Below are 22,889 nucleotides of genomic sequence, written 5' to 3'. Positions count from 1 at the left end.
AGGGATTTTTGAATAAAAACTTTGCCCAGTGCTTTAGTGCCGGAAGAAGAGACTTAATTGAAAAAAATGCATTTAATTTTGGAGTAAGAATTTGACTCATTCTTTGAAAAAAAAATTACTATGGTGATAGCAAATTAAGCGTACAGAGAATTTGGGTTATTTATAAAGTCGATGAGACAGGTCACTCCAAACTGTAGAGAATAATAAAGATTAAAATGCTATAACATTAATTTTCCAAGTGTAAGCACTGTAGTGTGTGAAAAGAAGGAGCTGCATGATAAGATCAGGCTTTATAAAGCTCTGCAGTAGCTACTGTTTATTGTTAGAGCATTATTAATATATGTTAAAATAGTGGTTGTTTCCAGGTGGCTGAACCTGTCTTGCATTAGCTGAGACACTTGTCGCAGATTACCAAATTCTCTGAAAGCATAAATAAACAAACCAAATCAGTCCAGATCATTGCATCTCCAAATGTATTTTCTTTGTGTATTTTAACAAATCTACTTAGTTTTAACTGGGTATGGTCCCAAATGTGAACCCTAGGTCTAAAATCCTTAGGAAAAATTTGGAGTTTGGACTTCACAGATTTTATTTTCTTAGTTAGAAAACACTTCCAGACCTTTGCCTGCACTGCGTATTTATTCATGAGAAGGTAATAACCCTTTTATATTAGGTGTTACATAAACATGTGTCAAAGACCCAGCACTGTTTTTTATTGAGCTGCAAATAACATGTGCAGTTTGGAGTCAGTGTGTTGGGTTTTTTTTATTATTATTATTTATTTATTTACTGAGTGCTGCTGGCATGCCGATCCCCAGACTGGATAGGCAAGAGAGAGTCTGTGCTGAGAGGACCTTCCCACAAGGGGAAAAATGGTTGAGAAATACTCTGCCGCCATTTTCCTCTTTCTTTGCTTCTCAGCCTTCCTGATTGAAATAGACTCTTTAACGAGTAATTCCTCGGTGGTATGGTGAGGGAGCGGAGAGTCTTAAGGAACCCGTAGCCCCTGAATGTGCTGGGAGAACCAGGGAGTCCTCCTGGTTGTCTGCAAGGGCGTTTGACAGCAAGGGCATCCTTCCCATGGTTCTCACCGCTATAAAGCTCTCTCCCGGTCCTCGATTTCTGGTGGGAACGTGGGGCTCGTTGACCTTGCATTTCAAGGAGTTCCTGTGTTACACTCTAAGCATCTGGAGCTCTTCCGTAGTTTCAATTAGGAATGATTGCCTTCATAAGCAGGTTTTGTAAATAGAGGTCCTAACCAGTATTGTCGACTTTTTTTCTTCAAAGGGCAAGTAAAAAGTGCTGAGGCTGCACCTGGAATTTGAAAAGAGGATTTTGAGTCTGATGTAGAATTTCCCACTGGAATTTGGCTTGAAAACCTCAGAATTTGGACCTGATTTGTAGCAAAACCAAACATTACTCAGGAACGATAGTAGTTGTCGTTACACATGAATCCAGCTCTTAAGGTGGTTACAGTTTGCCATTTTTTCCTATTTATTGTGGATCTTTTCCCAATCTGGAGTACAGGAGTGGAATTTCTGTGGCTATAGAGCTTTCTGTACTAATTCTACAAAGCTAGTTAAGCTTTTCTTTTTTAGCATTACCTTGATGGCAATGGTAAGTAGAAACAAGGAAGCAGATGAAAGGTTTTAAAACATTAGATTAGAGTAATCACAATGTAAACATGTAGTACACTGGAATAATCAAATGGCTTTCCAGTCTGATGGATTTTTCCTGCTGATTGCATTAACCTTTCTTCCAAATGTAGGTGGGATAGCCTGATGCCTGTCTTGGTAATATTCTTTTATGATTTTACACGATCAATTACTTGTTAACTTTCTTACTCAGAAGCCGGTAATTTGCGATGGTATTCCTTTAAAGGCTGTCTTTGATGTCCTTTTCCAAGAGTAGTTGGCATCATTTTTTTGTACTGTCTCTTCAGGTAATAACGTTTTTTTGAAAGACAGTTGGAAAAATTTTGCTGGTTTCACATTTATCACTTGTGCTGTGGTTGCCAGGAAATGAGATGGCTGCTATGGGCTTGTGTACTGTTTGAATTTTTTCCTCAGCTTTCTGTCATATCACGTAGTCTCATATTCAAATACTAAAGAGAGAGAAATAATTTCAAGCTTTTTAAGATCACCCTCCTCTTCACTGGAAGGAGAAAGGGAAAAATCTTCTGCATACGTAGAAGTGAATAGAGAAAAATGAACCAAGTTCATTTTTTCTAATGTTTGCTTTTTAGTCCTCAGCGAATGCCTGATTCAGAGTTTAGTGATGGGGAAAAACTTCTTCTAGGCATGTTATTAAAGATAAATTATATTTCGATTGCTGGGAAGAAGGTATTCAGTAGCTTGTTAAAAACTGATGTTTCCTGTGCCATGTAGATTTGGTTGGTTTGTTTAATAGAACACTTCAGTGAATTTTTATGCACTGGCATTTTCTTCAACATGGAAGATAATTTTGTTCAATTGTATTTTTAAACATTTGAAAATCGGAATAAGAAAAGCATCTTTGTTTAGGGTCCTGGATAGGATGTTAAAAACAGGAACAACTCAAAGTGTTCCTTATTAAATTTAATTAATTGCTACTCGTGGGCAATATGGCTGAGTTATTGTTGCAGTGAGACCAATAACTTCCAAAATTTGGAGTTCTGTATGTTGAGACCTCAGGTAGAACTTTGCCTAAGAGTAGTTTGATTATTTAATTTAAAAAATGTTTTTCTTTATTTCAAAAGGGTATTGAAGAGCATCTCACTCATGGGTTTTTAAATGCTTTTGGTATTTCCATGGCTAAATCTTTGGTAAGAATTTAGTCTGGTTTATTGGCAGTTAAAAAAATCTTTACTATTTGGTACCTGCTTAATGGTGAGATACATGCCATTAATTTGATCTCAGTCTGTTTTCTGTTGCACAGATGTTCACATTACAAAATCATTATTGTCTACCAGTAATCAGCGCTCCTATCGGAAAAGCCAATATAGGAGTGGGAACTAAATGGGTGTCTGAAGTCTCATCTTATTCTAGAGACAGTCTTTCCAAATGAGCAATAAAGGGGACTGGGGGAGGAAACGCATCTTTGGTGCATCCGAGTTGTCTGTTCTACAGCTAAAGGGAATACTTCAGCCTGACCGCTCACTCGCTCAGCACCAAGCCTTTATGCATTGAATAATTATTTTTAAAGAATAGCGGGGGGAGTTAAATCCTTATGACTTGGTTATTTCTCAAGTGAGCTGGAAGTCTGTTTCCATAGTGAATGTGAACTAGTAATTTGTGAAAGGAGTTTGAAGTGATGCCGTTGTGCAAACCTGTGTTATGGTCAGATGAAATCTGACCAGACTCTTCAGGAAGGTTGGCATTTGGTTATGAGAAAATAAAGGTAAGGAGTTAGGTCTGACCTTTGGCTGAAATTGAAGTGAATATACACAGTGGCTACCCTAAGTTTTAACGTATTTAAGTATGCATGTATGCTTTTTTTTTTTCTGAAACTTGGAAAAAATGTATAAAATGGAAGATCTACTCATTTCTTTGAGCTCTGTCCTCTTTATATATGGCATAATACTCTTGGATTTGCTTACAAAATGGTGAAATGAATGTGTCTCCCCCAGGTAAAATTTTGGTCAGAGTGAAGTTATTAGCAAAATTCCCATTGAATGAGGTGGAAGCAGAATTTTGCTGAAGCCCAGGAAATTCAGTGCAAGATTAAAAAAGAAACCAAAATACTAATTCATATTTGAAAAAGTATGTGTGTCTCATAAACTTCATGTCTGTATTAAAATGAAATGTATTAATTTTTCATCGAATTAAGTCCCATCTCTCTTCAGACAATATTAGTAAGTTAAATCAGAGTTGTTTATAGAAATCACTTGCTCACTGTGTTCATAAAAACAATTGGTAACTCACTAATAAACACCCCTCCAGTTTGACAACCTTTCTGTCTCCATTTATATTTCCTTTGACAGGATAAAATAGGTCTTTGACACGAAGTATTAAACGTGTTAATCCGAAATAGATGAGCTGTTCATATTATCCCCATTCAAGTAACCGAATTTTGAAAAACAAAAGCCTTCCTTGTATTTAGTTCCAAAGTGACTCGGTGACACATATTTTTGTTTTTAATTTGTGCTATATGGTGACTCATACAAAGACTTTTAAAACCCAAGTGGAGATGCTGTCTCTGTTGTTTTCTTGTTCTGAGAAGGGAGAACTATCAGCTACCATATTACGTATAAATGGGGTTATCAAAAAATGTAACCCAACCCGTCTGTAAGAGAGCAGCACTGAAAGAAATCCTTCAGAGCTCGTTCTTAAGGGACAAGCGGGCGGTTCCTGGCGGGGCAGGGAGGAGTAGCCCTGCCTGTCGGACCTCCGCAGTCACCCCATCTGTCAAAAACCTGCTTGGAGCCCGGGAATCGTTATTCCTTAGCGCTCTTAGGGATGACAGAGGGAAAAGGGAAAGGAGCTACTGTCCCAAAAGTGGTCTCACAGCTACCCGGACCAAACCTGCAGAGAGACCTGCATGAGCCCATGAGGAGCGAGGGGAGCAAACCATTTGGCACCCCGCAAGTGCTAGAGCTGGAGCCGGAGGCGAGAGGGGGCCCTGACTCCCTGCCCCTCTGCAGAGAGGAAAGCTGCTGCTGGGGCAGGGGGAGAAAGTCCGCCTCTGTTTTCCCTCCGCTTTTAGGCCTCAATGCAAGGCTGAAACAAATTTCTCAACCCAGAAGGAGAAACAAGAGAGGCTGATGCTTTCTGTGTCGGCTCTTTCATGTTTTAATAAGAAACTATTTGATTTTATTACTTTTTTTTAATAGGCAAACTTCATTTCTCCCTGCTATGGGCATAGAGCAGGCTCTGTCTCAGCCCAGGGGAAAATGAGGCACCTTCATCAGCAAACGAGGATAGAAAGTAATCCTCATTACAGTTATTTCTGCTGTACACTGCTCTTTGGGAAAGTAGCTCTTACTGGTGATTGCCCTGTAGTTTTTTGATAAAAAGCATTTTCCTTGGTAGTATTTTAGCAGTTGTCTGTTACAAACCATTTTGGCACGGTTCTTCCTTTCCTTTCTTGCCTTACCTTCATCTCTGCTACTCATTTCTTTCATAATTTATCCAAACAGCTTTCCAGGAACTCTTGAGAGCTCATACCCTTCAAAGCCAAATTGTATTTCTTAACTCTCATACTCCTCCTGAAGAGCTGGTTTTACCTTTGGAGAGGAGATTGCTTGTTTCACCTCCGCGAGTATTTTTAGTTAAGCATTTTTCCTCTAGGCGATTTCAGATGGTCTCTACTGGATCTTTAGTAACATACGCACTATTGTGTTTTATTTTAAGTTGTTATTTGTAGTTTTGCTATAATCTAGAGATAGTCAGAGGCTACACCTCCTGTAAGAAAAAAATTTTCATCCTTCTTAACATGAAGGAACTTCCTCATTGACTGCATGTGACTTAATGTTGTGAGCTTAAACACTAACTTGAAAGCTATTAATAAGACATTTGTTTTAAAACAACAAGGGCATAGTTCACAAGTCAGATTTAGGTGTTAGCATTAGGTAGTTAGCAACTGAGTTTCATAGACTCTACTGTTGTATGTTTGGCAATAACCTTCCTGGTTAATAAAATCATTTGTTTGAGATTCTTTGGGTTTTTTATTCCTAACAACTAAAAATTGCTTAGTTATGAACTGTAAAAGCCTGATCAGTTTGTTAAAAGTATGCATGATAAGGTAAAGAGGATTTTTTTTTTTCTTTCCTGTGTGCTAAAATTTATGTATTTATTGTTAGGAGCAAAGAAGGCTAGTAAGGCAACTTTCGCATTTCAGCATCCTCTTAACTTCTGTTTCTGGCAGATCACAGAGGTTTAAGAAATACTTTTGCTTCTTGGAGAAATTTTTCACTCTGAGGGTGGTGAGGCACTGGAACAGGTTGCCCAGGGAAGTTGTGCGTGCCCCATCCCTGGAAGTGTTCAAGGCCGGGCTGGATGGGGCTTTGAGCAACCTGATCTAGTGGGAGGTGTCCTTGCCCATGGCAGCGGGGTTGGAACTAGATGATCTTTAAGGTCCCTTCCAACCCAAACCATTCTGTGATTTTATGATTCTAGCTCGTGTTCTACTAGCACTCCCCTCTCCCAGTCTGACCGGAGTGGGCAGTGCAGTACAAGGCAGAGAATGACTGTGGGTGGCTGGTTTTCATCGGTAACACAGACACACCTATTCCTCAGGTGAAGCTCTGCCTGCGATAGCAGAGCTCTTTATGGCTAACTAAGCTTGTGAGAAGACAGAAAAGTATTTTCCCTTTCTTTTGACAAGCTGTAGAGGATCCTGTTTTTCCTCACGGTTTCTAAATAGAATAAATTCACATGTTGTGATTTTTACATTTGTTGTCATTTTTTAGTGGGATCTGCAGTAATTGTGTTGTCATGTTGACACAATGAGATCATGACAACATAAATGTCTGCCCTCACCTTACAAGCAGGCAGAATCTGTCAAGCATACATTTTTTTCCTACTCCTGTATCGTGATAGTGGAAGATGCAGTACCGTCAGAATGGTTGGTAACTGTGGTCTTCTTGGTAATGGCTACTGGATAAGAATACTCCTGAAGTTGTACAAGCCTTATCTGAGATGTTAGTCGTCGGGAGTAAAGAATTACCCTCTCGCCACATTAAATTAGATTTTAAAATTCTTTTGCATCATCTCATAATACATTACATTACTATTACAATACGTTAATGTTGTTCCTTGTATCTTGTTTCTTCTGGGAAACGTGATTGGGAAAGCCACCTCCTCTGGCATTTGGAGATCTTATTAAACCTCATACAGTTGGCCTTGGCACATTGATCCAGCCTGTCCAGGTCCCTCTGTAGAGCCTTCCTACCCTCAAGCAGATCAACACTCCCACCTAGTCTGGTGTCGTCTGCAAACCTACTGAGGGTGCACTCAATCCCCTCATCCAGATCATCGATAAAGATATTAAATAAAACTGGCTCCAAAGCTGAGCCCTGAGGGACACCACTGGTGACCAGCCGCCAAGAGGATTTCACCCCATTAATCACAACTCTCTGGGCACGGCCATCCAGCCAGTTTTTCACCCAGCAAAGAGTACACTTGTCTATGCCATGATTCGCCAGCTTCTCCAGGAGAATGTTGTGGGGGACGGTGTCAAAGGCCTTACCAAAGTCGAGACAGACAACATCCACAGCCTTCCCTGCGTCCAAAAGGCGGGTCATGTGGTCATAGAAAGAGATCAGGTTGGTTAAGCAGGACCTCCCTTTCCTCAACCCATGCTGGCTGGCCCTGATCCCTTGGCTGCCCTGCACTTGCTGTGAGAGCTCACTCAAGATGATCCTCTCCATGATCTTTCCTGGTACTGAGGTCAGGCTGTAGTTCCCCGGATCCTCCTTCCGACCCTTCTTGTAGATGGGCGTCACATTAGCCACCCTCTAGTCATCTGGTACCTCCCCTGTTGACCAGGATTGTTGATAAATGATGGAGAGAGGCTTGGTGAGCTCTCCCGCCAGCTCCCTGAGTACTCTTGGGTGAATCCCATCCGGCCCCATAGACTTATGTGTGTCTAGGTGCAGAAGCAAATCATTGACTACTTCCTCCTGGTTTATGGCTGGGTTGTTCTGCTCTCCATTCTTATCTTCCAGCTCATGAGGCTGAACACCCTGGGGATAGCTGGTCTGACTATTGAAGGCAGAGGCAAAGAAGGCACTAAGTATCTTGGCCTTCTCCTCGTCCTTGGTTGCAACAAGGACGTATGTCCAGCTGACATACTTTTAAACGTAGAGATTCAGAATCTTTCACATACAAGGAAATGCATTAGATTTTAATTATAAACAGCTTGTAGACTCTCTGTGTGTGTTTGGATGGGTTGTATGTGTTCATATAAGAATAATGTCTTGGTAACTACCTGGCTTACTATTTAAAGTTTTACGGTCATATTCTTGGTGTTCGTTTTTCTGTGTTATTAATGAAAGTTTTAGCTATTAGTGGAAATATTTCTTGTAGAAGTTTTCTGTGGAAGCTGTGCTAAACTTCATGCTTCCAAAAGTGAGAGGCGAATGTGTGTGAACTATACGCATGCACAAACTGTAAAACAAATGTGTGTAATCTAGCTACTGCTCTTTATTAAATACTTGCTATTGTATGATTGTTTTCAGCTGGTTATCACTTCACATGTCTTTAACTTTTGGAGTGAAGTTTTCCATGTTGGCTGCCTGCACTCCAGTATGTTTTATTTTAGGCAAAATGGCTCCACGGTTCCCAATAATGAGATTAATAAGAATCATATTTTGCATTTGTGAAAAAGATATATTCTGTCCAACTTTTCTTGAGAAGGTTACAGTCCTCCCTTATTTAGAAATTTGGCAGAAATTTGGTTTTTTGCTTCATAACTTTCCAGTGCTACCAACAAATGCTAGTAAAATGGTGCTTGTCTCACCTAGTGTAGCCACGTCGAACTGATGCAATGAAGAACTCCATTAAAAGCCCCTGAGGAGGTACACGTTTCTCCTGTCAGACCAGGGTCTGACCACAGCTGTTAACCAGGATTGAGGCCGTATGTTGAGGACAAGGAGGAAAAACAGTATCAGACATGCATATTTCAACTTGTGAAGGCATTCTTATCCCAAACTGTGAGAAAAACATAAATTCTGTAAAGTAAATGCTGTGGTGGGAAGTGCGTGGAAGACAAGGTGCACATGAAGAGGTCTGAGCTTCTGGGCTGCTGGACTCCAGGAACAGTAGGACTTGGGTTGTCTGAAATTCTGCTGTGAAACCTGTCCGTTTGAGTAACTTTAATGCATATTCCCAATTAGGCTGAGAATGACACAATCGTTTTTAGGAACTTGATTTGAAAATCTTAATAATGTTTCTGTACTATGTCTTCAAGAGTATAATTGGAGAAAGAAAAGTTCCGTCGTGCTTTTATCGGCATGAGGCTTATATGACTCCACTGCTTCAGAGTATCAGAGTCCACGGAGAAATTTTGCAAGTCTTAGCAGACTCAAACTAGAAAGGCCACCTTTTTAGCTTTTGGTTATATTTCTTGATTGTGTGTGTATTTTTTTTATTTGCACTTTAGAAAAGTTAAAGAATGATTTCTTAATTTTGTGAAATCAACTAACTGCATTCTGTTGAGTATGCAAGGATCTGGGTAGGAATACAGGAAAAAAATCTTTGCGTTTACATATCTCTAAAATGAGATTTTCTATCTACGTTATGTAGGATTTTTGTTTACACTTAAAAATGAGTTAATATTCTGGAGACTAAACGGAGAGTATTAATTCCACATAACCATATTTAAGCAATCATTTATTTGCTTAGGTAGTTGGTTTTTAGAGCTAATTGAGTAAACAAATTCTGTTCACATAATTTCTCCGAATAAATTTAAGTTTAAATACTGCTTTCCACCATTTGAAAAAAAAAAAAATATTGTCCCTTCGATGGTGCAGGAAACCTGCATGTGCTTCCAGTCCCTTCTTGTACCCCTTTTGGGAAAAACCCAACATGGTTAATGAGTTGGGATGCCACACAATTTATATGCTTTAAGGAAAAAAAAAACACACGGAAGAGTGCTGCCAGTCAGTATTTGTTAACCAAGCAGAGCATGATTTCAGGAACGCTTTGTATTCTTGATTTGTGTGAAATAGTTTGTTTTAGAAATTTAGCCCCGGATCTGACAGTTGGGCATCCTACACGAGGGCACCAGAAACGTGCAACATCATACTTGAGGAAGATGCAGGTAAAAGCATTGCAGTGTTGCCCCTGAAATGCTGTAGCCATCATGTGAGGGGTTGAGCGGGTGCCTTGCGCTGTGTTACGGGTTGCGCTCCACATCTGGGCGGGCATCTCTGGGGCAGGCTCCAGAAATATCGGGTCTCTACTGATGATAGCCCCGTGGATCCCTCCTGCTGGGAGCTGGGTGGAATTCGGTGAGGGACTGGGTCTCACCTGCATTTCCCACCTGCATGTTGGTACCCAGGGAAGGCTCGCTAGTAACAGCTGGCACCACTGGCCTCGGGGAAGTTGGTGTGTATCCTCCAGGCAGAGTAGTGCCTTAGGGAATATAATAACCCATCCCAGTTACGGACCTCGATACTGGTACGGCTGTGTTAGCACATTCGCCGGCACAGAGGTTTTGTTAGCGAAGGGGGAAAGGATCACACCCTAAGGGACATTACAATGCTGGTGAAAGCTGCTGGTATCCGTGTGGCCTCCGCAGCCTGTCTGTATTTCTACATGTCTGTCTTCAAACCCCTCAAGTAACTGAATCCAGATCATGTTCAGTGTTAGGTAATGGATAAAGATTGATGTAAGCTGTAAAGTATTTAAGTAGCCAGAGTACAGTATGAAACGCTGGAGTTTGTTTAAAAGCTTACCCAGGAGATGAAATGCTCCCTTGTTTGCCAGCTGACACTTCAAGTATTGTTTTCTTAATTTCTAGTAGCATTCTTCAGACTTCAGAGCCCCTGATTATAGTGAGGAAAATAAGAGCGTCAAGCCTATGATGACTGATGGCTTCAGAGAACAATTTTTCAGCAGTTTTATTAATAATGGGCTCTTAAAGCACTATGGAAAATTAACTAACAGCAGTCCTATGAAAGAGACCCTGAGAACCACCACCACTGTTATCATTCACTGAAAAAATCAAATCTCGGTATAAGGAAATTTTTTTTGGGGAAAAAACCAAACTTGACTGCAATGAGCTGACGCAGGCAGTACAGTAATAATGATAAACTTTATAGAGTAAAGTGTCTCTTATTAATGTGCTGCAAAGCACTCCAGAGATTCTCAGTTCTCAAATTAAGCTATAAAAGATAATAGAAGAGCTTATAAAGTTTCTGCACAGTGAATGATTTCATGGCAATGGCTTTGTTTGTTTTAATGATGTGAGCAGAGGGCATGTGCCCAACGTCTTCAGCATTCCCAAGGGGAATAGGTGCAGCAGTTAAATTTTACAGTTTCAGTGACATAATAGGGGTGCCTTTTTTTTTTTTTTTGGCAGCTGTGTCATGGTGTACTTTGTAAGTAAGGTATGAAGTTCAAAACTTCAGTAAGGAAACAGAATTGGAAGTTTACTGCTGCGGTGATTTAACTGGTTGCAGAAATAAGTACGTTTGGATAATAGTTGAGGGCCGTGACTTTTTAGTGGCACCCATAATCTTAATGTACTTCTCCACGGACAGAGCGACTTGTGTAAGTGGTGGTGTTTTGCTGATGAGCTCATCCAAGGAGTCAAGAATGGGTTGGAAATAGAGACACGGTAACCTTCCTCCATCATCTTAGATGACCATTTTGCCTTCCCAAAACCAAGTATAAGCAAATGTTTTGTGCTGTGGCCGAAGGATGCCTTGCGCCGTCCCACCCGGCCACCCAGCCTTAACTTCCAGGTGCATTTTTTCCTAAAGGGTGGGGGCTTAATAGAGAGGTAGTGAATTTTTCATCCATCTAACTGGAATAACAGAAAAAAGTCTGAATTTTACAAGTTAGATTTGAGGTACCACTAACGTATTTCAGTTTGAATGCTACATGTTTACTTCCGGATGTTTTTGTAGGTCTCCTACTGTGCCTCCCTTGCATTCACTTTCATGATAAAATTGACTTACTGATCTCAGCAAAAGTATCTGGAGGAGGACTGCATTGTACTGTTGTGAATTTTTTTAGGGTAAATTGGTTTGCTCTTTAATGCAGATGTCTGTCTGCATTAATGCCATGAAGTGCTCTAAAAGAGCATGTATTGCAGGCACAGTTTTAACACAGGGCCTTACACAAAGACACACACACACAAGTGTGTACACAAATACACAGACAATTTTCAGAGACACTGCCTGTATAGCACTTACAACGACGAGAGGTCATTGCATATTGCTGTCGTATAAAGAGCCCGCACGAAAGCTCCTCTCTGAATTGGGAAAAGGAATATGGTTTCGTTCATTAAGAGGTAGAAAGTAACATTTTTTTCTTTTTCCTGAAGTCACCACTTACCAGACTTTGAACATGGGCTTTGAACAGAAGACTAGAAAAATATTTATGGTGTTGCTTGCTTTTTTAATTTGGCAGATTTGTCTGTTTTTTGGAGGGGGGATTAAGAAACTAGATCCCTTACTTCCTTATAGGGGTGGAGGTTTATTCCAGCTGCGAGGACTACTAACTTCCCTACAAAATGCTCGTGCATTGCCCAACCACTCTCATGTGTTTCAATTAAAATTTGGCATTGTCAGTTCAGATTTGTTGGGAGTGCAGTTTGGTGGTTTAGATTATTCAGCTGAGTAACGGAAGGCAAAGCGTATGTGTGAGAAAAAGGCAGTTAGTTGGAAACGGGAGTTAAACTGCATTCAGTTTTTGCCAGTACTGCTTTTAAGTTTCTGCTGTTTTAATAGTTTCCTGAAGTGATAGTGTTACCAAAAGAAAATAGCCCTCTGAGCTGTCATTTTTAATGTTTGCTTCTAGCCACGAGGTAAATTTGTTTTGGTTATTTGTTAAAAATCCACATAGTTCTGTCTGCAAATGGATATTTGATTTTTTTTTTCCTTGTCTGTTCTGTGTGTTTTTAATAAAAAGTCCCAGGGTCTTTTTTGAACTCTAAAATAAGTCTAGAGCTTCAGTCTTGCACGAAGTCTCAACTCATAGGAATGGGTCCTATCTTGATGTATTTTGATGTATAACATGATGTAACGAGAGCAAAACCTTTGACATTTTTCCTGTAATTGAGTTTTAAAGTTGTGAAGATATACATGCTTGAAAACGACCTGTTACAAATTCTATAATGTGTGCTGAATTAACATGCCAGGGTTGGTTGGTTTGGGTTTGGTTTTGTCGTCATGCTAGGGAACAGATTTTATACACTCCTTTGGTTGGTTTTCCTTCACGTTGTTTAAAACTGAAGAACACCAACAAACCCAAACCCACAAGTATTAAGCCAGAAGAGGTGAAAGAAGTCAGAAAAACACCTATATATATTAGGATTAGTCTTACTAGCTTATGCATATACTGGATAGCAACTTACTCCTTCCAAAAAATCAGACTCTGAAGAAAGTAAGCAATCTTCCCTTTGCCGTAGGAAGATGGACCTGTATGCAGTTCCCCTAGATGTTGTCCCCTCAGTGACAGTAGCCCTTACTATTTGTCAGCTGTTGTTAACAATTTGAAGAACCCACAACAATTTATTGTCATTTAGACAATTATTCTATCACCCGATGACCCCTCCCCACCCAGGAAGGGGAATCGTGAAAAACAAGGAAACCCAAGGGCTGAAATATAAACAGATTTGATAGAATAATGCTAAATAATGAACATTAATAATACCAAAGAACCAGTATTGATCCCGATACCAATATAAAATGTATGAGGATTATACTCAGCCCATTCTCTCGGCAGGAAGCTGTGCCCTCCCAGCAGGGGACAGCAAATGTCAGACACTGCGAGCGCTGCGGCTTTGGGAGGAAGGGAAGGGCTCAGGGGTCCGGCACCGGGGCAAGGAGTTCTCAGGATTGCAGCCATCATAGAAGAAGAGAAACTCCTCAGCAAACTTGCTAATTTATTTTGAATGTGATGTTCACATTGGCCAGCCTGGGTCAACTGCCCGGGTCTCGCTCCTCCTCATCCCCGCACCTGGCTAGCTCAAAAACACTGAGACCTTGAAACCCGCATACCATCGCTGGCTATAAAGTAAATATTTTCACCAATTCAGGCACTAGAGCCTTCTAAAAAGGCAGTTTTTCCTACCATTAGAAGAGACCTTACCGAAAAGTAAAATTACTGAAAGAGAAATTAATCCCTGTGTCGCTCAAACCCAGACGAGCTGTTCCGGAAGACAGGAGGGCAGGGCAGAGCGCCCCAGGGTGTGGGAGATATATAGATATATCCCTTTGAGCTGGAGGTGGGGTAATGGAGCCATTGCCAGGTGGGAGCCTCCAGTTGCGAGTTCTGGGATGACCATCCTCCCTCCGAAAGGTTCTCTGACACCTTCGTGTTCCCTTAGGTCAGCGGCGGGAAGGAATACTGCCTGCCCTTACAGAACGTGAGCGCCGTTTGCAGGACCAGCGTACGGCCCCACAGGTCTTTGCATTTGAAAAGAATGCAAAGCGTAGATGTTGAGTTTGATGGTAATTAACTTTGAACAGTGTACCAAAGTATTTGGCACGTTCAGAAGTGTTTTAAAATCAAGGTTTCGGTTTGTTTCTGAGAAATTTTGTAGTTAACCCAGTTTCTGCTCTTGATGCACGAGCAACTGGGTAATGTATGATGGACTGTGTTATAGAAGATGCTGAAGTCGTTGATCCAAAATTCTAGCTATTTAACTCTTCTGGGATCTTAGTGTTTCTTGTTTTATTTTTGTCTTGTTTTCTCTTTTCGGTATTCGAAGTGTTGATATGAAGTCCTTTCCTGCCAGTGCTGTTAGTGGAAAGAACTTATGTACGCCCATCTGCCTGTGCCTTGGGCATGGGAATGGGTTGCACTGTCAGGAGCTTTTAACTATGTGGTACAGATTAATACAGGTGGGATTTTTCCTGCTTTCCCCTCTGTTTCCTCTAAATAGGTTTGTGTCTTGCAGCAGGATATAGTGGAATAAGAATCATCAGCATCGCTGGCTCCAGCTGCTTCCTCAACAGAAAAACTGCATTTTATTTGGATGAGCTTTGCTGTCTCTTGAATATTTCGAGAGGAAGACAGTCTCTCCCCTTCCGTGCGTCTTTCCCGCCCAGATGTTTGGTTCTTCATTGCGCTTTATTAATAAGTCCAGCGCTTTCTTAGCTGTAGGGCTGCAATGCAGAAAGCAGATGCTCCTATTAGAAAACATTACGTGATATTGGAAGCTTAATTATCAAAGGCACAAAGTCAGACTCTCTTTGCATTTTCCCCTTGTTTAAAAAGAAAAAAAAAAGTCAAAAGTATTCTTTGTTTTTATGGTAAGACTTGACGCTAAGTTAACAGCTGGGAAATACAAAGCTGCAACTCCATAGCTGAACAAGGAAGATAACGATTGTTCATCTGCAGAAATCATTATTTTCTTCTAATACGAGATTGCAGTGTTCTGTTTGTACCTGTGAAGCTTTAATTACACTACAGAATTATTTTTAAATTACATCGGTGTGGGCCCTTCCTATAGGTATCCGTGTCTTCATTGGCAGAGGACTGCAGGGGGAGAAGACTGACAGGTAGGCTTGAAAGACCACACATGTAATCTTACAGGTATTCGAAAGTAATTGTTATGTTTTTGTGCCTAAAAGGACAACGTGAAACACAAACCAAGGTTAGATTTCCATAAATGCATGGACAGCATAGAAGGAGAACAGGTGAATGGCATGTTTGCTTGACAGAAACAAAACAGCCCCATTTTCCTTGATGAAAATACCAACTTTTGAGCGGTTTTGTAAAAAAAACCTCAGAGTGTATTTTGTTTTCAGTTAATTTGTTAAAGAAGGCGCTGTCAGTTATTGCTAACGCTTCTTCAGTTGCGTGCAGTTACATGTCTCAGTTGTATCCAGACACCATATACGAGTATAGCAACAGTGGTTTTAAAATATGGCAAGGGTATATTAAAATATACCTGTTATTAAAAATTACTGGTTAAAAATAGATAGGGTGCTAGATTTAAAAAAAAAACCACAGACCTGTTCTTCTTGGTGAGCTGTTTAGTTTTGCCGCTTGGGGTTAGAAATGCTTCCTGAATTACAGCTGACGTGAGGGAGTCAAAATTCTGTTCTTATGTCTGTGCTAAGCAAGAACTTCTCAACTAGGGGAATTTCACAGATATAACTGATAACAGCATTACTTCCCATGCCTTTATGCAGTTTGTTTATGTAAAAAGCTGTCCGTCAAGGACAAGAAAAAACAGCCTCTTTGCTTTTGTGTGTTGAGTAATGAGGGATTTGAGAGAATGGAACTGTGTGGTTCTCTGGAAAATGAGATTTAGCTGATCACCTCAGGATACTGCTTCCCAGCTGTGCTCTCCCCTTGAATTTTGTGAATTATTTTGTGAATTGTTTTCCAACAGTTTTTTTGAACAAGGCCGGGCTTAAAGGAGAATACGTTTTGTTAGTATTGCCTGGAAATAGAGAGTCACTGGCCTCTGACTTAGCTCAAAGGGTTTATTTGGCGTGATTTTACAATGCTAATAGAGTTGGTTTGAATTTGCAGAATGATATACTCACTCGAGAACAAAATCAAATTAATCAAAATGCTGCTTTGGCTTTTTCTCTCTCATCTGTTTTACCAGTAACACCTCTGTTCCCTAAGCGTTTTATAGCTCTCCATAGGTAGAAGTTATATCCATTTTACTAATGGGATCGGAAGCCTAGAGAGACCAGGTAACATGCCCAAAAAACCAAAGGCCAGTCTCCCAAGGCCGAGGAAAATATGAGAGATGCTAAATCATTATTTTGTTCTTTTTTCTCATTTCTGGGTTGAAAGTTGGAGTCAAGTTTTAGTTAGTTGTAATTAAGAGTTGCTGTGACTATTTCTTATGCCCCATTGACTGTGGGGCTTAGAAGTACATACATTTAAATGCTGAAGGAGCACTTTCTTCAGCGTTATTTAGATTATTTAGTAAGCAGAGTTCATTTTCCTTGGCCTGGCATGGGCAAAACCACCATGGTCTCAGGTGAATCTTTTGCTTGGATATGGCTTCTGATACAGGCTCTGTATTAATCTAGTTGTTATCTTGTTTCATTCAGAGGATAAAATTCAAGTAGATGCTCTGTAAAGCAGAGCATCTGGAGACCACGTTAAGGCAATGTTTTGGGTCTCTGGGTTGTTGGACTCCGTTCAGAGCTCAGTCACAGTATAATGACAGAGATACAATTTAAACTTGCAGGTTTTGTCAGAAACTGGGCAAAAGGGAGACCTGGTGTTAATGGGGGCAAGCAGAATTCTGGATCTCTATTGCTTCGTGTAGATTGTTGTAGCTTAGAGTGAAAATCAAAACTAGTAGAATATGGATCAGCAAACCTTAGGATTTTTCAGTCGTCTAAAATCTGGTGCGGTTCTACAGGAGAAATTTTAGGTATTTGTTGTAACAAGGATCTCTTCTGGATACACTCATACATCTTTTTAAGTTTTCTATGGTACTGGAAGCAAAATGAATTTGAGCGGTACAGGATCTATATAGGCAGTCTGCAATCATTGCAAACCTTCTTTAGGTTAGAAGGGGCATACACACGTGACTGACTTTTTGCACCAACGGCAGCTGTATTTCGGAGTGCCGTTGTCTCCTGGGCGACTCGCAGTAGCCCTGGGAACACCCTGCAGCTGATGTGCCCAGTGCTGTCTACAGTTTCTCTAAACTAGGTTTTGCTTGTCTGGGTAGCATTCTATTTGTATTTCTTTGTGCAGCATGCAGGTAACATTGGCTGCTGACACTGTAAATAAACCAGATGAATTCTTGTGGTGTGGCTTGAATTGCAGGAAACTATAACCGGCTTTGTGTAGTAATGTGTATAAATTACTATTGAGCCTTTCTCTTACGTTCCTTGCCCTCCTGAACAGCTGCTGCTCACAGTAGATAGACTTCCATAGCCCTGACTCATACAGCCTTCCAGAAAGCTATGAAATTCTTACCAGCGCTTCTTCAGCTAATACGGTGGCCGTTTATGCTACTTCACTTGTATAGTTCATGTTTTATTCTTTAGCAGAAGAAGATTTTCTTTGGTCATGGCCCAGGTGCATAGGATGCTATATCCTTCTTGAGAGTGGCTGAGCACCCCCACTTGGCAGCGGCATACGTAGCAAACCCAGGTGCTGTACAGATAGTAGTTTTATTCTCCAAGCTAGTGGTTTTGTTCTCCAACAGCTTCCATGCCCCTTGAGCGTCTCTTCAGCATCAGTTTGTTTTTCATTACAGTTAGCGCAGGTTCACTGTTCTCTTCTGCATTTTATATTTGCCGGAATGTGTGTTGTGTTGTGCTTTTTCATTCATACCAAGTATTTTGACAGAAGTTGCAATAATGTTGGATAACTCCTATTAATCTCTTGAGTTTTTAGATTCCCATATGCAGTTATTTCTGCAGTCCCCAGTACTGTTCAGTGGTTGGACTGCACCATTGTGTGTCCATACGCTGCTTGAGATTTTCACATGGGAGATACTGTCTTCTCAATTTCCTTTCCAGAACAATCAGAGTACAGATGTTTCTGCCTTCAGAAACTAAGTGCAGCTTGCCTAGATCCACGCGGTCGGCTTTTTACGAGCGAAGTAGGTACGTGTGTCTGTATCTTCATTGTGTGTATGAGGACTTGTGGCTGCTCCAACCAGTTCAGTGGGAGAGGTTGGTTTCGGCTGTGCACCCTTTCCCTGGTGGGTGTGATGCCCTCACACAAAAGGTGCTGTCGGTGGAGAGAGAGGAAGGCTGCTGCTGGGTCTCCTAGGGATGGGCATGGCTGACAGCTATCGTTTGCTGCAGGGAAGGAGCACTGGCCATTCACTTCTCTTATGCAGGGTTTCTCAGTGGAGATGACACAACCATATGCTCTTATGATACCTAAAAAACTAGATAAAGAAATTGGGAAGCTTGTGTTGGCTGGTGAAAAGCTAGGAAATGCAGACTTGGAAAATTGAGAGCTTGTAAACAACAAACATTGCTTATGTCCTTGTGGTGGGTTCTTGAGGTGAAAGGAAGCCAGAAGCAGCATTTCGTTCAAGCAGCAACGGGTTTCTGTGGGAGAGGAGGAGGTCAGAAACGTGTCTCACCTTGTGCTGAGCTCCACGTTGATAATGTTCTTAACAGCGGATTGGCAGTGGCCGTGTTGTGTTCTCTGGAGGCGTTTCCTCCCTGCTGGCGCATCCTACATGGCACAGCAAGAGTTAAACCAGTAACTTCCCTATCCTACTGCTCCTTGTCTGGGTGGTCAGGCTCTGCAGCTGTGACTCACGACCACAGTTTTTGAGTGGTTTGCAGGGACGCTGAACGCCCTTTGGAGCTATGCTGGATGTTGGATACTCAAAGTCTTGAAGTATGCAGAATCCTCTGGGTTTCTGGCAGCTGCTCGTTTCTCATACAAGCCATGGGAGCACCAGTCAAAAACCTGTGATGTTTTCTCCAGTCTGCTCAATGTAATTTTTGTGTTTACCAGCCTTCTGCAAATTCAAATACTGACCCTGTGTTGCTTTGGGAAAAGATTAATTGAGACTGGATTCTGCTCTTACTACCTTTCTGTTATTTTGGCAAATAAAATTCAGAGCTCAGTTTTTTTTTTCTGACTGGTCAGGTTCATAGAGCAGCATGATTAATGATTTCTCTTGACAACTTCTGGTAATTACAGTTTTATTAGTGTCCAAAAATAAACAATGCAATCTTCTCATTTGCCCTGCATAACGCAGCTTGTACAATTTCTCCCAATAATTATCTCATCCAAACAAAATAGCTTGTCACGGAGATCTTAGTAAACTTTTCCACTGGGGTTTTACTGCATTCTGTCAGCACAGAGATGGGAAAATGTATGCCTCTCTAGTTTGTTCATAGAGATAGAAAATAGAGGCCCCACATTAATTATTTCACTTAACAAGATTAATGGAAGGAAATGTGGCATCCTCTTTTGTATTATCAGTTATTTATAGGATTTCTTCAAGTGAAATACTCCTTGCTATCTGATTACCAGAGGCTATTCACTTTGGCATGAAGCTACTAAACAGACCGATTTTTATATCATTATTTCAGTTTATTGCTTTGCTCCGAAAAAGAAATAAACAAATAAGAGGAGAAGAAATGTCTGTACTGAAACATTCATCCTTTCACTTTTAAAATGGGCCTTGTCTGCAGTGGTTTTTGCAGTGTGTGCCGTCATTGGCGTTTGGGATATATTTTGCTTTATAGAACATTTTGCATATAGAACATTATATATGCTTTATAGAACATTTTCTTAACAGGCTAGAAAAAACAATGCTTCGTTTTGGCCATGTGCCCTCTTCTCAAGACTTGTTTCCTATTTCGACTAATGCAGAAAGACCACACCTCGCTTTGGTTGTCCTCCATTTGCCCCAATTCAGGGAGTGCTGTAACAAAACGGAAGGAAAAGAATCTTGGACGCTATTCCTAAACAAGCTGAAGAGTATCTGAAAGTATCTGTAGGAATATAAATATGTATAACATAACTTAACATAGAAACTCATTTCACCGAAATGTACCAAGAAAGTGAAATACAGCAGCTGTTTAAAAAGTCACAACTGACCTATACAAATACTGAAGATAGAAAGTGAAAACAAATGATGTGTATGTGTCTGTGAGAAAGATGCGATTAGATAAACGTATTTTAAACATCTGGTTTTCAGTTTGATTTGTGTATGGTCTCCTGTGAAAGTCGCCTTGAGTTTTTTAAGCAGTCTTTGAGTTATGGAGCAAAGCATTTCCAAAGAACCAGGATTCACTTAGCACTGGTGCAGTGGTATCGTGGAAGGAAGACAAATTATAGACAGAAGTAAATAAAATGAGTGAGGATCACAGAGTAAAACGCAGGCGCAGGTCTTACCATCTAAAAAAACCAGTAGGTATAACTGGTAGATATTACTATATCTAGTTGAGAAGTCTCTATGAGAAGCAGAACTGACACCTGGAAAACTTGGTGAATCCAAAAAGGGATGGAGAGGTGAGCTATGTGTGTGCACATATGCTTCATTTAAAATTGCTTTAGCAAACTTTAAAAGGTATTTTTACAAACACCTTTTTATAAAAACAAAATGTTGGAAGTGTTTTTCCAGCCAGAAACTTCTCAAATATATATATCCATGTCTACGCTGCCTTAACCTATAGGAAGGACAGGCTTTGCTTCAGCGAAGTGTTTAAGCATGTGGATCGTTCAGTGCTCGTCCTGGCTTCAGGCATGTTACTTTTTGCCTTGAATTTGGAGACACGCTTAAAAATCTCCCGTTGAGCTGGAGTCGTGCTGCCGGCTGGGCCAGCGCTGCTTCTGTCCTGCTTTTAGCCACAGAGTGGGTCTCGGTGCCGGCGGTGGCCCAGCTCCCACTGGCGGTCTGCCCCTGCTTGGCATCTGCCTTCCGCAGGGAGCGCAAGGCAGGACAGCTCAGGCCCTCTGCCCTTTTACACCTCTTTCACCGGAAAGCTAGAAATTCAAGCAATGAGTCCTCCCGTGATGAAGTTAAACCACGGCTCTCAAGCTGTTCAGTAGCTTTCTCAAAAACGTTAAATGTGTGGGCTTCCTCTTCAGATACTCCGGTGAATAAATTTGTCAGACACCTTAGGGAAAGGCTGTCCTTTGGGTGTCTTGTGCCAAGGGCTATCACAGGAAACGCTTCCCTTGGCCGTAGCCCTTCTGACAACACATCCAGTGAGTTCCTCATGCCTCTGTGCGAACCAACAACGCGTGGCCAGAGAAACAGACTGTATATAGTGAAAGGAAATGGAAAAAAAAAACGAAACTAAAAAACCCAAGCTGCAGCATTTACATGTTAGCCAGTGCTTTTGAGTTTTTCAACACATTACAGAGATACCAGTCTTGGAAAAAGCAGCATTTCACTACTTCTTTCAGCACAAGTTCCTCCAGGCTTGGTCCTGACTGATGATTGCAAAATACTTCATAAAATGTAGATATTATTGCAGGATTTAATGACACACATTGGATACTTTTGTCTCTCAGATTCTTTTTTACAGTGGCCCTTTAATACTGCATCTTCAAACATCTAGAAAAGAGGAATAGCAGGTTGACTAGCTAAATATACCATCAGAACATGTAACTAGCATAAGGTGTTAAATAGTCAAAATATTTTCTGTTTGCTATTTGTGTGAGATTCAGATGGTGGTGCCTTTCCCAGGACCAAATCTGAGAAAAGTGGAGAGGATGAAAACAAATAGATTTGATTTTTCCCTAGGTATTCAATCACGTAAGCGCATAGTAGCTGAAAACCTTTATAGCACAGCTACATATTTATGAAACGCAATGTTTTGCTTTGATTTGCTTCTGAGACTCATGTAACACTGCAGTGGATGAGTGAAAGCAGAAGAGGAAGCAGAGTTCCTGTGGCAATTGGAAAGGAGGTGACAGATGGAGCAAAGAGAAAATCTCTAGTCTCTCTCGTCTAGATTTTCTCTTTGCCATCTGATCAGTATAATGGGACACATTCCCACTGGGGTCTCTGCAGGTTGTGAAAACTGTAATAGTTATGTCGAAGATCACACTTTATTGTAGTTCTGTTGGTATTGTTTACTTTCCTCTCTCTTTTCCAGATGTGTATTTTCTCTTTTCGGTGCTTTAAGCAGGTTGGTTTATCATTTCTGCACCCCACTGGTATAAAGGGATAAATGCGTAGCTTCAGTGGAGTTGGCTGAGCCACGCCGAAATGTGTCAGCGGAGGTCCCGACTCAGCCTGTGTATGCAAACATGCCGGTCTGTTAGGAAACAAAGACAAACTTCTTGTCTTTAAAGATCAGTTCAGCTTTAATGGAAATCTTCTTGATAGAGTAAAGTACAATAGAAAGGTCAGAGCTCTACATGCTGTTAAAAATGGAGTTTGCCGTTTTCCTGATTTGCCGTGGTATCGACTGGGATGGTTTGTCGTCTTCCCTCTGGATGCATTCGAAATCTGAGAGACCTGAAATTGTCGTGCAGATGTGACTGATGAAGGGTCTGCCTGTTGAAAATAGCCTGCTTAGCCGTCAGCGTGAAGCATTTTATAAGTACCGAACTTGGCTTCGAGTTGGTGAAGAAGCCCAGCAAGCGCTGAGCACTGCCCAGGCTTCTCCCAGCAGCCTGCTCCGGCTCCTTGCTCGTGTCCTGCCAGCCACCTCCCGGTTCATTATCCGCCAAGGGAGAGAAGAGTGCTTTTGCAGCGATAGAAAATGCTCACTTAGGGCAATCAAGAGATATCAGTATCTTCTTTCACTCGAGGCCTTAAGGGAGGACTTTTAAGGTCTGAATGAACTCTGTAAGTGTTTCAGTGTCCTG

General features: G+C 41.0%; 1 protein-coding gene across 4 annotated transcripts in view; it reads left to right on the top strand.

Moving 5' to 3' along the window:
- The window catches only part of LDLRAD4 (low density lipoprotein receptor class A domain containing 4), a 296,688-nt gene that overhangs the window by 79,658 nt on the left and 194,141 nt on the right, over positions 1-22,889 (top strand). The window contains exon 1 of one of the 4 annotated variants that reach the window (XM_063326472.1): positions 18,176-18,193. The exons of the other annotated variants lie outside the window; for them this stretch is intronic. The gene's annotated coding sequence lies outside the window, so the exon portion shown is untranslated. Of the gene's footprint in view, positions 1-18,175; positions 18,194-22,889 lie in introns of those variants that run through there. 4 annotated transcript variants of the gene reach the window in all.

This window comes from Chroicocephalus ridibundus, chromosome 2 (assembly GCF_963924245.1).
Source record: "Chroicocephalus ridibundus chromosome 2, bChrRid1.1, whole genome shotgun sequence".
Taxonomy (NCBI): Eukaryota; Metazoa; Chordata; class Aves; order Charadriiformes; family Laridae; genus Chroicocephalus; species Chroicocephalus ridibundus.
The sequence above is the reverse complement of the archived record's forward strand: the minus strand, read 5'-3'. Positions and strand labels throughout refer to the sequence as shown.